We start from the raw sequence: 16,747 nt of genomic DNA, 5'->3' as shown, positions 1-16,747 counted from the left end.
AGGGAAATCAACCCCGGGGGGATTTTGCCATATGTTTTTTTCCCTGGGTCGCCTCTCTCGATGGGGGGTTTTCTCCCTCACACCATTTAGGCTTTGTTCGGCAGGCATGGGTTTAATCCATAGGGAGATCAAATACATGCAGGGACAGGGATTGGGTGAATCCCTCCCATGTCACCCAACCCCCTTGGGGATCCAATCCCTTCCTTCCCCTAATCCCTCTCTTCAAACCATCATTCGGTTAATACAGGGGAATGAAATTGATTGAAAAATTTGATATGAGCAAATGAAACTGAGTAACTGACTGAAAATTCACATATATACAAGCAAGTTCAGTACTTCAGACAACAGCAAATGAAACTGACTGAACTGAAGAACAGTTCAGCTACGAGCACCAGGAACATATTACAGTAACAATCTTTCACAGCACTAATGTACTGACTACTGAGATTTCAACAAAACATGTACTGATGTTTCCACTCCATTCTCTAACCATACATACTGAAGTACATAAAACCAATCTGCCAGCAAGCAGAAATTGTTCAAAGTGCTACAGCAATAACAGGTTGAAGATCTGACAGATTTGATCACACGGCATTGCTTTAATCCCAAATTGAAGATTATAGATAGGGGAAAATTAGTTATAGAAATTCTTCTTCACATAAGAATACAGGTTGCCGCTTCTGCTTTGGGAGCTTAGCAAAGAAATCTGATGCCAGTCTACTTCAATTCTGATTTTTGCCACCTTTTTTTTCCCCTTGATCCTAAACACCACCCTGAGGAGAAACATAAGAAACAAGCATATTCAATAGCCAATACAAAATCAAAAGGTAACTCCCGCGATGAGAAAATGTGGAGGGTTGTGTTAGATTTGGCGAACCAGCGTAAAAAATCAGCCACTCTAATGGAAATGAAACCCATAAGAAATTGGGGCGTAACCCTCTTAGCGACGCGCTACATCGGAACCCGGGTGTGGTGTTAAATGGGCAAGGGCCGGGTCGTCATCCCCTTAGGGGCGCGTCGTATCATGATCCGGGTACGATGATAAGTGAGCAAGAGTCGGGGCGTCGCAGCCTCTGTGGCGCGCTACATCCGGGTGTAGTGAAAAATGAGCAAGGGTTTTCGCATTTCTCTCGACGGGTGCGAAGGGTAACGAAGCTAGCCGAGCCAACTAGGATTCGTCTAGATAGTTGGAACGTAAGGTCTCTAACAGGTAAGTTAAGAGAACTAGTCGATGTAGCAATTAGGAGGCGTGTAAATATTCTATGCGTGCAGGAGACTAAATGGAAGGGCCAGAAGGTGAAGGAGGTGGAGGGTTCTTGCTTCAAGCTTTGGTATACGGGGACAACTTCGAGTAGGAATGGTGTAGGCATCTTGATCGATAAGAGCCTTAAGGATGGAGTTGTAGATGTTAGGAGGCAAGACGACCGGATTATCCTAGTGCGGTTGGTCATTGGAGATTTGGTTCTGAATGTGATCAGTGCCTATGCCCCTCAGGTAGGTCTTAGCGAGAGCTCCAAGAGTCAGTTTTGGGAAGACCTTGATAGCATGGTTAGTACCGTACCTATCAGTGAGAAGCTATCCATAGGAGGAGACCTCAATGGCCATGTGGGTGCGACTAATATAGGATATGAGCGAGTACACGGGGGTTTTGGGTATGGTAGCAGGAACGAGGGGGGAGGATGTTTTGAATTTTGCGTTGGCCTACGATCTGCTATTAGCAAATACCCTCTTTAGAAAGAGGGAGTCCCATCTAGTGATCTTCCATAGTGGACAATACTCGAACCAAATTGACTTTATCCTTGCTAGGAGAGAGAATAGACGTGCCTGCTTAGATTGTAAGGTGATACCTGGGGAATGTGTTGTCCCCCAACACAAGCTTATGGTGGCAGATTTTCGTTTTCAGGTACGTGCCCACCGGGACAAACGTGCCAAGATTGCGAGAACGAAGTGGTGGAAGCTTAGAGGGGAAGAGGCACAAACGTTTAAGGAGAGGATGCTAGGCAAGAGGCATTGGGAAGAAGGAGCAGATATAGATGATATATGGCTAAAGATGGCGACATATGTTCGGAAGGTGGCCTCAGAAATGTTTGGTGTGAGTAGAGGAGGCAAGCAGGAAGTGAAAGAGACCTGGTGGTGGAATGATGAGGTGCAAAGGGCTATTAAGGAGAAGAAGGAGTGTTTCAAACGCCTTCACTTTGACAAGAGCGCAACCAACATCGAGGGCTATAGATTAGCGAAAAGGTCTGCAAAGCGAGCTGTAAGTGTAGCAAAAGGTCAGACTTTTGATGACCTTTATCAACGGCTAGGTACGAAGGAAGGAGAGAAGGATATTTATAGGATCGCTAGGACCCGCGAGAGGAAAACAAGGGGCATAAACCAAATCAAATGCATCAAGGATGGGACAGATCGACTTCTGATGAAGGATGAGGAGATCAAGGAAAGATGGCGAGAATACTTCGACAAGTTGTTTAATGGGGAAGACGAGGGTCCTACCTTCGAGTTGGACGACTCATTTGATGATACCAACAGACGCTTTGTGAGGAGGATTCAGGAGGCAGAGATCGGGGAGGGTTTGAAGAGTATGAAGGGAGGTAAAGCGATGGGTCCTGATGGCATCCCCATTGAGGTGTGGAGATGTCTGGGCGAGAGGACGGTAGTATGGTTAACTAAGCTTTTTAACCTAATTTTCCGGTCAAACAAGATGCCGGAGGAATGGAGAAGTATATTAGTACCGATCTTCAAGAACAAGGGAGATGTTCAAAATTGTACTAACTACCGAAGGATTAAGCTGATGAGCCATACGATGAAGTTTGGGAGAGGGTTATCGAGCATCGCCTAAATGGATTGACAAGGGTGACCCAAAACCAGTCTGGGTTATGCCTGCGAGGTCGACCATGGAGGCGATTTTCTTAGTACGACAGTTGATGGGGAGATATAGAGAAGAGAAGAAGCACTTACACATGGCCTTTCTTGACCTACAGAAGGCGTATGACAAAGTACCGAGAGACGTCATGTGGTGGGCCTTGGAAAAACATAAAGTCCCAACTAAGTATATTACCCTCATCAAGGATATGTACAAGGATGCGATGACTTGTGTTCGAACATGTGATGGCGATATGGCGATACCAGTGACTTTCCAATTAAAATAGGACTACATCAGGGGTCAACATTGAGCCCTTATCTATTTACTTTGGTGATGAATGAGGTCACAAGGGACATACAGGGTGATATCCCTTGGTGTATGCTCTTTGCTGATGATGTGGTGCTAGTTGACGAGAGTAGGGCAGGGGTTAATATGAAGTTAGAGCTGTGGAGACACACGTTAGAGTCGAGGGGGTTCAGACTGAGTAGGACCAAGACCGAGTATATGATGTGCGACTTTAGCCCGACTAGGCATGAGGATGGGGACGTTAGCCTCGAAGGTCAAGTGGTGGCCAAGAAGGATACTTTTCGGTATCTAGGATCAATGCTTCAGAAAGATGGAGACATTGATGAAGATGTTAGACATAGAATTTCAGCCGGTTGGCTGAAGTGGCGGCAGGCTTCTGGCGTCCTCTGTAACAAGAAGGTGCCACAAGGCTAAAAGGTAAGTTCTATAGGACGGCGATTCGCCCGGCGATGCTATATGGTGCTGAATGTTGGCCTACAAAAAGGCGACATGTCCAGCAACTGTGTGTAGCAGAGATGCGTATGCTGCATTGGTTCTGCGGGCATACAAGAAGGGATAGAGTCCGAAACGAAGAGATTCGAGATAGGATCGGGGTGGCACCTATCGAGAAGTTGATTCAACATCAGTTGAGATGGTTTGGACATGTACAACGGAGGCCTCCCGAGGCGCCAGTGCGTAGTGGAGTTGTAAAGCGGGGCGATAATGTAAAGAGAGGTAGAGGTAGACCTAGACTAACTTGGGACGAGACAGTTAAGAGAGACCTTAAGGAGTGGAATATAGTTAAGCAATTAGCTATGGATAGGAGAGCTTAGAGATTAGCAATTAACGTACCTGAACTTTGGCTTGTGCCCTTTTTGTGTTTCTTATTCTTGTTTTCTGTGGGTTTCATCTCTAGCCTACCCCAACTTGCTTGAGACAAAAGGCTATGTTGTTGTTGTTGTTGTAACTAAGCAGTTAACATATCAGCTGCAAGCAAACAATTCAATTCTAGTACTCCATGCTAGCATACTAGTTTCAGAAACAAGGGAGAAACAATTGTAATTCTGTCCAAGAACAAAAGCAGGATAGAAAAATATACCCCCAAGAGTCCAACACCCATACCCTACTCAATAACATAGTTCAGACTTTCAATAGAAAGTACCTCTTGGGGAGGGTACAGGATCCCAGGATGGCAGAGGTTCGTCTTCTCCTACTCGAACCGGTGCCGAGATAATATGCAAAGTAGATTGTTTAGATTAGAAGAGGCTTCTAGATGCTAATATTAATTCTGAACATATAATTCAGCAAAGAGATGTTAAGTCAGAAACATACAGATGCACAAGAAATTAAAATGCATTGTTCAATAATTCAGCAAATAGCCTACTCACATAGTTCATATGAACACCCATTTCTAATTTCAGAAGCCATATCACTAACCATTTGACACCAGTTCTGAAGCAAGCAGCAGGTCAAATGGGACTAAGCAGGAGAGCAAATGCCAAATTCAGTTCAGTACAAGTAATTTCCAACCTAGACATTAGTCATCTGTAGTCAACCAAAATGACTAGCAACCTAACTGTATATAACAGCTCTTTCAATGACATGAGCAGGAGCATTTACCACTTCATGTTTAGGGGTTTACAAGTTTTAGAGCAAGATCTCAGTTGATACAACGTTGAACAGAGAATTATTAGTAGTCTATAGACAAGGTGACATTGCAAAATTAGGAATCTCCCTGCAGAAAAATTACAAGCACAAAGGCAGCAAGTCAGCTGCAGAGATTGAAAAAAGGAAACAAATTCCCACTGGACCGACGGTTAAATTGTACTAGTATCCTAGAGCACAGCTAGTAAAAAAAATGAAACACGTTACACCACTCCTGAAGCTTGAACTCGATGTCGCTGGCACATGTTCAAACCATCAGGCCTTTCGGGGGATGGATGGATGATGCCACAGCAGGACCTTTGGGAGAAATCGAATGGGTAAATTGTTTGGTCTAAACGCCCGCCCGTAAAGCTGAGCTTTCCCCGCTGGTTTATCCTCACGCCAAGATCTGGGATTCATGCCAAAAAGCACGTAGGACTAGCAGCAGTACGACCGGCTCCAGATCGGCCGATTTGTTTTGTGCGCAGCCACGAGCGGAGCCGCCGAGTACCCACGAATCAAGAATCCGCCGAGTACGCGAATCAAGAACCGGATCGGCGAACTTGCTCCAAGAAACCCTAGGATATGGGGAGGAAAGGGTAAGGAAGTGAGCGACGAGTACCGGCGAGAAGGTTGCCACCGGAGTAGGCAGCCGCCGTCGAAGAGGTCGTCGCGCAGGCTCGCGGTCGTCACCTCCGGGTCGCGCCGCCAGCGGGGAGAGCGCCGCCTCCTGCCTGCTCGCTCGGGGAGGCGTGGATTCAATCCACGATCCAAAGACGCGTTCTCTTAATATGTGTTAGGATGTGTCTCAAGTGAATCGGAATGAAGGCTTTGTTTTTTTTTTTAATAGATGTTTGGTTGTTTGGAATATTCCTCTAATACGCGGAACCCGACCTGACCGGACGCGAGCGCACCCTTTCTTCTCTCCCGCACGCATGAGATAGGGGCACCGCTCCGTCTCTCACTTCCCCCTCCGCCGCCGGATCCAGGTGAGCTGCTGCCCCTCTCTCACTCTCTTCCCCCCGCGCGCCGCCCCCGCGCGCCGCCACCCACTCGCCAGCCCCCCGCACAGCCACCCAGTGACGCCCCCCGCGCGGCCTGCCCCCTGCCCGCCGGCCCCCCGCGCGCCGGCCACCCCGCACGCCCCCGCACGGCCACTTTTTTGTTAATTTGTTTGTAAAGTATGTTGTATTCACATTCAAAATTCAATCAGGAAATCTGCATTCTCTAGATAAAATTGTTCGGTCTCTCATTTGTTTTCATCTTGGCAATTCACGGGAAGAAGTTTAGGTGGACGAATAAGGACAGCATGTACGCCGACACAAGGTTACAACTACTGACTATGGGCCTGTTTGGTATCCTGCCTAAGGTGCCACAATTTGCCTAACTTTTCTGCCTAAGGTTAGTTCTTCAATTTGGACGACTAAGGTTAGGCAAGTTGTGGCGCCTTAGGCAGGATACCAAACAGGCCTTATATGCCTTGTGGGATTATTTGTTAGGCCTTAATAATTTTTTGATTTTATATTTGTTCTGTATTTTTAGATGGATACGAAGTAGCAACTTTTAGTTTACACAGCTGCAGCGCATATGTTCCTTTCAATGATGGCCATGGTTATTCAATCTAGAAAAAGAAAACGCCATGAACCTGTAGAAACAATTAATGCTCCAATTGAGGAGAGGGATAGAATGAGAATTGAGTATCTAAATAATAAGATATAGAAGAATGATGTAACTTGTGTCAATATGCTTAGACTTAATAGAGCATCTTTCTTCCGATTTTGCAAACTTTTTAGGGACCGAGGCCTTTTGCAAGACACCATACGTTTGTGTGTTGAGCAGCAGGTTACAATATTTTTAAACACAGTAGGTCATAATGTTAGGAATAGGTTAGTTGGCACCAATTTTGATAGGTCTGGTGAAATTGTTAGCCGTTATTTCAACAAAGTAATTCACGCTATTGGAGAGCTACGAAAGGACTTCATTACGATAGTAGGATTGTATTGGAGTTTAGATTGTAATTTCTGATATTATTTGCATTCTAATTGTATAATAGGATTGTATTGGAGCAATAGATGGCACACACGTGTGAGCCTCTGTTCCTAAACACCAGGAGGCTTCCTTTCGTGGTAGAAAGAGTTATGCTACTCAAAATGTCATGGCAGCTATAGATTTTAATCTTCGATTCACATTTGTCTTGGCCAGTTGGGAGGGGACAGCCCATGACGCTCTAGTCTTACGGGATGCTTTAGAGAGGGAAAATGGCCTTCGTGTTCCTGAAGGTAAAATAAAACTTGTGTAGCTCATTATTTTAGTCATGAAATTTAATACCTAGTGTAGCTTACATACATATCCCTTATATGATAGGCAAGTTCTACCTAGTTGATGCCGGATATGGAGACAAACCTGGATTTCTGCCCCCTTTTCGTGGTGTTCGGTACCACTTGAACGAGTGGGGCAACAATCCTGTGCAAAATGAGAAGTAATTTTTCAATTATAGGCACTCCTCTTTGAGAGTCACAGTTGAGCGGGCATTTGGTTCATTGAAGAGGAGATTTAAAATTCTTGATGATGCTACACCATTCTTTCCCTTCATTGAACGAGTGATGACTTTATCATTACTGAGAGTGAGGAAGTCCCTACCATTATTCATCAAACATCTTCTCATGGACAAGCAGTAGAGCATGCCTTTATGGTTAACTTCAGGCAGGATCTTGCCAATGCCATGTGGGAAGACTATCATGCAAACAATATATGATTGTTATGTATTTCTTTTAATGTGCCTTTTACTTGTATGGACATGTAGAACATGTATCTTTTATTTTGTCACACCCGATTTATAAGATCATAAATCGAGCAATCATATATGCGCCAGGATCAAGTCACGCATATATACAACAGATTATCAAGATATCACAACACATGTCACGAATAAAAGCGTATAAATTAATAAATGAATATCTTTATTACAACTGAATCAAGAATCAGTTCAAGGAATGCGGGAGCGTAAAATGAATACATGAAGAGCTGGGCGCCACAGGGACGTCGACTGGGAGACAAACGCCTAGAAGTCGTCGAAGCCGCTGACGTAATCCTCCACGTTGCCGGGCACTGAGCAGCAGTCGAAGATATCCGAAAATAGAACAGAAGAGTAGAGAGGCAAGTGTGAGTACAAACTCGTACTCAACAAGTATAACACGAGCATGAGGCTCTAAGGTTAGCTGACTCAACTGCATTAGCTTTTAGTCTTGGCAAATTTTATTAAAGCTAATTATTACAAGTGGATGAATTACCATAAACCCAATTGCATAATAAATTAATCAGTATTAATCAAGAACTACTGAGAACCATCCAAACCAAAACCACCCGGGGAATCTCCCTCGTCAAAGGTTGATAACCCCACTAATCAGACGGAGGATCTGGGCCGCTCATGACTGTGAGCACAGCTGATATATCAGTTTTACACTCTCGAGAGGTTGCACAACTTTACCCACAAGTCGTGAGCTACGCTAGTTGTTCATCACACTTCCTTAGGTGAGATGGCTAGCAAGCACACTACGAGACCGTTACAAAGGACCACATTGGTAAGGTGTAACCGCTAAGGATTCTGGATCAGCGACGATGGGGCCCACCTCCGGGGGTACAAGACACACAGCACAGACCAAGCCGGAGGAGCAGGGACCATTGAAGCCTACCACCCCTCTTGCCCACGCAGGTAAGTTACTCCCGAACCAACACGACCTAATTAGTAAGTCAAGACCGTCCCATTCCAGTCTTGTGGTTGCGCGGTTGTCCCAGGTTGTCGCTCTATGAACCGGTCCTTATGGAGAGTGGCCAACCAAGCACTAAGCACCGTGCTGGCCCCCTAAACCATGTTTCTAACAAAAACATCTTTTAAGGACGCACAAACCACTCAAGCACACAGCACAGAGGGTCGGCTCCAGAATTAAGTTGCATAAGACCATTAATCAAATTAATTAAAAAGGACCAAGATATGTTATAGCGCAGCAACCTAGCACAACTAACCAAGAATGCAACCCCAAGGATATATATAAAGGATATAAAGGTGGCTAGGAAATCCTTATAGGCATACAGAATTAAATGCAGTATGAAATTGTATTTAAAAGTGATAGGAGGTTCATGTTATACTTGCCTTCCTCGTACTCTCCCGGCTGCTGCTCGAACTGCTCGGAAGACGGCTGCTCCTGGTACTGATCCAAAGGCTCCGCGTCTACTCACGATCATCAAACATAGTCCATACATACACACATGCACAAACAATAGCAAACTATAAGAAAACAGTACACCAATACAATAGAACAGCACATGGAACTAGCCCAGAACTAATCTACGCGTTACAACGATCGCGAGGATATAAAGAACACCTAAAACGGAGCTAAAACGCGAAAACTGCGCTTAAAACAAGATCCAGGGACCTATTTGTAAGAAAACTGGAGGTCCTAAGGGGTTCTGCGCAAAAACCGAGGACTTAAACGTAATTAAAGCCTAGATCTAGGGGCTAGCGCGAGAAAAACTCAAGAGATGGACTGCGGGTTCAATTTCCAGGAAAGACAGGGGCTTAAACGAAAAGAAAAGGACCTGATCGTAAATACTTTTAAACTACAGGTGGACTGCGGGTTTATTTTCCTAAAGGGCAGGGACTCTTTAGCAAAAAGGACGGCTGAAGCGGTACGTTTTATTCTGAGCCGTTGGATTACGATCTGGTGGTTCGGATTAGATCCGGCTCGCGAAGGGGTACGCGCCGATCTCACCCGTTGGATCTCGATCCTACGCTTCGGACTCTATCTTCCCTCGGATCTAATACCCCCCGCTGGATCCGAGATGGGCGGCCCAGATTTAAAATACCGGGCGAACCGGTACGCACGAACTCCGTCCGTTGGATCCAGATCCCGTGGCGCAGATCCATCCCAACCGCGATCTAATCCTACGCGTCGACTACGGATCGGGTGGCTAGGGTTCGCAGGAGCACGGCCGGCGGCGGGATGGTCACCGGAGCTCGCCTCCGCGGCGGCGCTTCGCCGGCGTAGGCCGATCTCGGCCGTCCGGGCATGATTTTTCGGGCGGGCTTGGTCCAGGAGTGAGGGCTCGGCACGGCGAACTCATCTGGACACTTGTGGCGATGGATTAAGGTACGGTTAAGGTGTAACGGCGGCGAGGGCGGCTCGGGGTGGCTACTAACTCCGGCGTGCGTGCGTTCCGGGGACTAGGAGGGGCCCCGGGCTTCGACATCTAGTGCATAAGACGCGGGGGAAGCAGGTGGTGCTCACCAGGGGCCTGCGGTAGCCGGTGCTGCGGGGGAGGGTGGCCGGCGACGAGCTTCCGCGGCGGAGGGGATCGGGTCCTCGCGGGAAGTGACGATGCAGGGGCGTAAGATCCAATTATTGGGCCTGGGAAGCTCCTGGGTGGTGAGGCGAAGCTGCCGCGGGGACTGTCGGTGTCGGTGGCGCTCCGGAGTAGCGGCCCGACGGTGAGGCAGAGGGGCGGGGCGCGGCGGTGCGGGGGAAAGGCGGCGCTAGGGTTTTGGGCGGCGACGGGTAAGACAGGGGTACGGGGAGCCTGCGGGTCCACTTAAGGGCGAGGGATCGAGGCCTCGGCGTGCGGGCCCAGGGGGAAACTCGCCGGCGTTTTCGGAGTTCGTTGGGCGCCGGGGGAAAACAGAGGAAGGGGAGGAAGAAAGGGAGGAGGGAGATGGCGCTGACGCGTGGGTCCCGATCGCCAGAGGGAGAAGGGGGAGAGCGGGGAGGGGCGCTGGCTCGGGCTAGTGGACCAGCGTGCGGCCCACGCGGGGGAAGGAGAGAAAGGAGGGGGGGTGTACTGGGCCTCGGGTGGCTTTGGGCCGTGGAAAGAAAGAGAGGAAAAGGGGGTGCTGGCCCATGCGGGAGAAAGGGGAGGAAAGGGAGCTGGGCTGGGCCAAGACTTTGAGTTGGGCTGCCTTCTTCTGTTCTCTTTCCTTTTCTTCTTTTGTTTTTCTAAATCACTGATTCAAACAAACTATTTGAATTCAAAGCACAATTTGAATTCAAATCTATAAATTCAACACAATTAAAACAATGCTGCGGCATGAATGCACAAACACTTTAATCCTATGATATATTTTATTTCTTATGTTATAAATTACTTTAAATGCCACAAAAATTAAGGAGAAGCCTGAAAAATTTATTTAAGCCCAAAATAAATTCATTAAAAATTAAAGAAATTACCTCAGGGTGTTACATATTTGCACTTGTATCTTTTATTTGTATGCACATGTATGATGCTGAAATATGGACATGTACTTTGGTAAACTTGCTGGAATATGGACATGTGCTTTGGCAAACTATCTTCCTGAATTTAATGTATTTGTTGTCATGATTCAGTGTAGGGGATGGACACGGAGGCAAGTGGTGCAAAAGCTGGTGGTGGAGTGTGTCAATAGACTCCAACTCAGTCCACATTTGTGCTCACCTTTCTTAGCAACATTGTAGCTGATGGCACTAAGACCTCTACCGGCTTCAAGAAAGTTCATCTCAACACTTGTGCTAAGGCTCTCAACGGTCATTTTAAACTCACAAGGACAGGTGATCAAGTTAATAATCACTTGAAGACATAGAAGAAGAAGTACGCTAGGATCAACTATCTTAAGAATTTGAGTGCTGCTCTTTGGGATGAAGATGAATTCATTGTCTCTCTAGATCATGACCACTACAAAGAACATATGGCGGTATGAATTTCACTATCCTTTTGTATTTGATATCACTATATGCTGGATATTGTATTTAATTAGTGTTGCACTCGCTATTAGGATCCAAAAAACAAGGCTGATGATGAATATTTGAACAAGCCTCTTTTATACTATGGTTTTCTAGCTACAATCTTTGGCAATAGCGTTGCTACCGGTCAGTATGCAAAGAGCTCTAATGAACCAATTGGGACTGATAAAAGTGAAGGTGTGAGCAATGGGGCTAATGCCATTGCAGAAAGTGATGGGCTGAACCATGGTATTGGTAAAAGTGTTGTCAATGATGATATATCTTCATCAGCTAGGCCAGCTAAGAGAGCCAAGACTATTGATGATACCGGGAGAAAGACTGATTGCTTGGTTGAAGCATTTGATTGTGGCAGCCAAAGGCTAGCAAAGGCAATAGAGAAAGCAAACAATGCTTTACCAGATGGTTTGTTTGAAGCCGTGGACAGTCTCCCAGGTTTTGAGCTTCACCACAAGTCTCGATACTATCATCACTTGGTTAGGCATCCCAATGATGCCCATGCTTTCGTGAATCTACCATCCGATTGGAAGCTATCGTGGTTTTCGAGTTTCGTTAGAGAGAACTTCTAGCTTCTGGGTCATGGTTAGTATCATGGTGGCTGCTGCCCTTATGTTGGTTAGTCTAGTTATTTTGGTTGACTTGAATTTGATATATGTCATGGTGATATGAACTCATGTATGCGTTGTACTTTTGCCTGTGTCCTTAAATAATGCACTTGGAATTAATTCTATATATTATGTCATGTTGAAACTCAGTTAATTATATTGCATAAGTATGTGGACATGTATTCTCATCCTGGGTAAAGTCCATCTTGTCGGTGTTTAACCGGCTGCCCACCGGGGGATATACCCAAGGTGGTAAGTTTTGGGTGAGGAGACACTGAGATCAGGAACTCGAAGGTACAAGGAACACAAAACTTAGACAGGTTCGGACCGCAAGATGCGTAACACCCTACGTCCTGTATGGTGGTTTGTATTGCCTTTGGTGTAGAATGACCTAATGATCTTGTTTTGAGAGGGGTCCCTGTCCTCCCTTATATATCCGAGAGGCCAGGGTTACAAAGATACTAACCTACTCCAGCTGAGGAATCACACCAGAACATATCTCGAGTAGATCGTCTCCGTATCGGTTAGCTCTATCTCCTATTTAAACGGGATAAATTAGAGATAAACGAGATAAATAAGAGATAAGACAAACTTAATCTCTTAAAGCTCTTTAAACTACGTTATGTACCCAGTCCTGTGGCCCCGGGTCTGACAAGCCCCCGAGCTCTTTATAGCTGAGTACTGCAGGCTTATCGAGTACTTTCGGAGCAGTCTTTGACTTCTTCTAAAGCTTCGCCTTGAAGTCCTTCTTCGAGTACTTGCTTGTCTGCATCGAAGCTATGAGGTGCTCATGCCCCGAATTTTTATTTTCAACATGGCGTGCGATTTGAAAAATCGCACTCCATATGGAGTAGCCCCCGAGCCATAGGTTGAATCGGAGAATCAGGCTGAGGGTCCCATTCATCTGCAATCCTCTTTATCCGTCAAAGAAATTTGAAAAATAAGTAGTCGATGCCACGTACCCCGCAGCCCCCGAGCCTTAAATCCAAATCCCCCAAATATGGAGATAAGGATCTAAAAACCATGGCATGCAGGCTAAAAATGATGACTTGAAAAATTACCAAAATGATGATACACTTGATGGAAACTAGATCATCAACCCGAAAAACCCCTTTTTTCGGGCTAACGGGCCCTGAAAAAATGATTAATCGAATATTTAATCCAAACAGTCCACCAAATGACCTCTCATATTCGGAATATTCCCAAAAAACGACCCTTGAACTTCAGAACAGTAACTTTTCCCCACCCCGCTGGTTATTTAACCCCGCGACAACAGTGGGAAAAAACTGTGCTTTCAATCTGCATTTTGCCAAGAACCGCCAAAATCCCCAAACAGAGCCAAACGCCGCCGCCACCTCTCCACAGAAATCCTCCCCTTCCAATCTTCCCGCCCCTCTCCCCGCAGCCCCCGAGCATCTCGTGGCCAGCGAATTGGAGATGGCGCCCAAGAAAGCAGAGATCGAGGGGAAGAAGAAGGAGGCGCAGCCTTCGACTGCGGAGTGGACACACAGTAAGTGCTCCCTCAACCATCTTAAGAATCTAGTTTCCGAGGGGTTGCTGCAAGAAAAGAACCTTGTCAATTGGCGCCCCTCTTACCGTGAACCTTTTCCCATGGAAAATGTTGACGAAATCGTCACATTTCTTCATTTTGCCGAACGGGGGTTGGCCCTCCCCTCTTGTTCCTTCTTCCGAGGCCTTCTGTATTACTACGGGCTTGAGCTTCATCATCTCAACCCAAATTCTATTTGCCACATTTCAATTTTCATCTATTACTGCGAGGCTTTTCTTGGAATCGAACCCCACTGGGATCTTTTCCGCTTCCTCTTCCGCCTCAAACCACAGCCCACCTCCAAGAATCTTTCCGTTGTGGGGGGCGCCGACATCCAACTACGTCAGCAGGCCGGTGACAAATATCTCACATACAAATTCCCCTCCAACCTTCCTGGATGGAAGAACCATTGATTTTACATCGAGAACCATGCTCCCCACCTCCCGACGAAGTCAAACAGGCCACCTGTAGTGAGGGGAGAGTGGAATCTCGAACCCTCCAGCGGGGAGATGGATCAGGTCAAGGAGCTGCTGGACGTTATAGAGGCGCAGAAGAGGAAGGGAGTGACCGGCGCCTCCGTCATGTTCTCATTCTACAAACGCCGCGTCCAACCCATCCAGCAGCGCCATCGCCTGGGATTCGAGTACACGGGCCCTGCTGATCCTTCTCGCATGTGCGCAGAGGATTTGACAGATGAAGCCGCGCTCCAGCGAGTTCAGCGGGTGCTGCTAGACATGGACGCCGTGCCGTACGTGCCCACATTGTTTTCCGCACGAAACCCGCCCAAACCAGTAAGTATTCAACTTCTTTTGTGCTGAAGATAACCTCTGTTACTCCGTTACCTAACTGAAGAACCTTCTGCAGGGACAAACGGAGCTGTACCGCAGCTACCCGCCGTGACCTGACATCCCCCGACCAGATCACCTCCTCCCCACTGCCGCCGTTGAAGCCAAGAGGGCTCGACTTGCTGTAGCGCAACGCAGCAGCGAGTCCACCGAGGGCGTGAGCTCGCAGGCGGGGGAAGGAGCCGAAGGAGAAGCGCGCCGGGACAACTCCTCCGAGCAAAGCGTGGAGTTGTCTGGCGCTTTGCCGCTGGTGCCGCAAGGCCTTCGACTGGTGCGCAAACGCAAGGCGCAGGAACTCGAATCCACCGGGTAAGAGTCTACTGGTTTGTTGTAATGCGGTACCTTAATGCTGAGTTATACTTATGACATCCTCCTGTAGCCCTTCCGCGTCCTCCGCCCGGGCCGAGCCCGAAGAAGAAAGGACGAGCCCCGCAGCCGCCGCCGCCGTCACCATCGCCGTGGCAGGGACCGCACCACAAGCTGGTGAAACCCCACCGCCAGCAACGGGGACGCCGCGTCGGGCCGTGCGGATGAAGAAAGCCATTAAGAAGAAATCTGTACTGTAAGTCTGCCTCTGGTTGCGCAGCAAATGATTTGATCTTTCGACCTATGTATTGACTAACTTCGACTTCATTAGTGCTGCAAGTGCCGCGGACCTCCAGCTGACGCCAGCTTCGGCTACCCCCGCCCCCGGGTCCTCGACTCGGGAGGAATCATCAAGTGCTGGGCCAGTCGCCGCTGCGTCAGCCCCTGAGGCCTCGGCCCCAAAAGGATCAGCGCTCGCGGAGCCAACCCCCAGGACAGACGCGACGCTGCCCGACCTGCCGCCGCCTGAGCTCCGACAAGTCGAGGTCGGGGCCAGTGGCGAGAAACAAGTGGAGACCCCTAGCGCCGCTCCCACGGATGGCGCAGGTGAGCATCTGACCACCCCGGCTGGCTACCGGGTTCTGCATGCTGTATGCTGAGAACATATGTGATTGCAGGTGCGCAGCGGCTGACTACTGAAGAAGTCACGAGAGCCTCCGGGGGACCCACTGAGTTGCTGCTGGCCGGGTCTGGTGGCCAAGATGCCGTCGCCACCGACCCAGCAGATGACCTGCTGCTGACGGACGACAATGTAGAAAACCTCAAGAAGGCGCATAACTTTACCATGGTAAGACCTGAGAGCCTTTCTGCCAGTGGCTATATCGAGTTGCTAATCTGGGTTTCCCCTTTTTATGCAGAGTGTGATCGCCCACTCCCAGAAGTAGGCAGAGGAATTGAAGACCCTTGCCCGTGACCGCAAGGAACTCGCTGCCCTGAGGAAGCGCCTTGACGACGAGAAGACGGAAAACGTACACCTTGAGAAGGTAAACGCCGAGCTCCAGCAACAACTCGAGGAGCAGAAGAAGGAGCTCGAGGCACATAAGGAGCAGCTCAGGGAGCAAAAGAAGGTGCACCAAGGTAAACCATTGCTCCCCTCTGGTACTTTGCACTGTATGACTTAACCTAGGTTCTGAAAAGCTTTCCACCACAGAACTTAGGAGAATCTTAACCAGTAAAGAAGAGCTACTTACTGACGTGAAGAACCTGCTCTATCGCCATACAGATGACGTCGAGAAGCTGCAGAAGGTGATCGGCGACACTGAGCAACAGTTCGTCGACAGCCTTCAGCGAATCAAGACGCTCGGCGAAGAACTCGAGAGCATCAGGGGGGCCGCCCGGGAGCTGGTGGACGTGGTGGATCCACCAGAAGAAGGCGAAGCAAGCCCCCGGCCCCTGCTAGAGCATCTCCGCGAGGCCCCAAAGAAAGTGATGGAGTTCTTTTCCGAGGCACCTGTCACGTGCGTCAACAACGCCCTCGCCATTGTGAAGTCCTTCCTGCTGAGCGCGAAGCTGGAGATATTTGCTCAAGGCATGGCGGCGGACTGCACCGAGGAGCAATTCGACAGATACCTCCTAGAGGCCCAACCTGTATCAGAACGCATAGTTCAAAGTGTAATGCAGGATTAGGGTACTGAAAACAAGTATTCGCTTCCTTGTACATATATGTTTTCATTTGATGTCTCTACTTGTGTATGTGCCTAGGCTGAATTGGTATCCAGGCTTACAAGGTGTAAGTAGTAGACACTACCCTGGGTGCAACGACCCTAAAGGTAGCCATAGCTCCGTGTAGGAACTTGTCTAACAAGTTGACCACAACCCGAACTTGT

At 48.0% G+C, this 16,747-nt stretch overlaps 1 long non-coding RNA gene across 1 annotated transcript; it reads right to left on the bottom strand.

The window, feature by feature from the left end:
* Positions 1-284: 284 nt before the first annotated feature.
* Positions 285-5,592, bottom strand: LOC112883031. Its single transcript, XR_003226746.1, has 3 exons — positions 5,415-5,592; positions 4,311-4,358; positions 285-773 (listed from the first exon to the last, which is right to left on the bottom strand). It is a non-coding gene; the product is annotated as an uncharacterized LOC112883031 (long non-coding RNA).
* Positions 5,593-16,747: the final 11,155 nt, after the last annotated feature.

The sequence above is a fragment of the Panicum hallii genome, chromosome 2 (genome assembly GCF_002211085.1).
Source record: "Panicum hallii strain FIL2 chromosome 2, PHallii_v3.1, whole genome shotgun sequence".
Taxonomy (NCBI): domain Eukaryota; kingdom Viridiplantae; phylum Streptophyta; class Magnoliopsida; order Poales; family Poaceae; genus Panicum; species Panicum hallii.
Note: the sequence above shows the minus strand (reverse complement) of the source record. Positions and strands in the feature narration are given on the sequence as shown.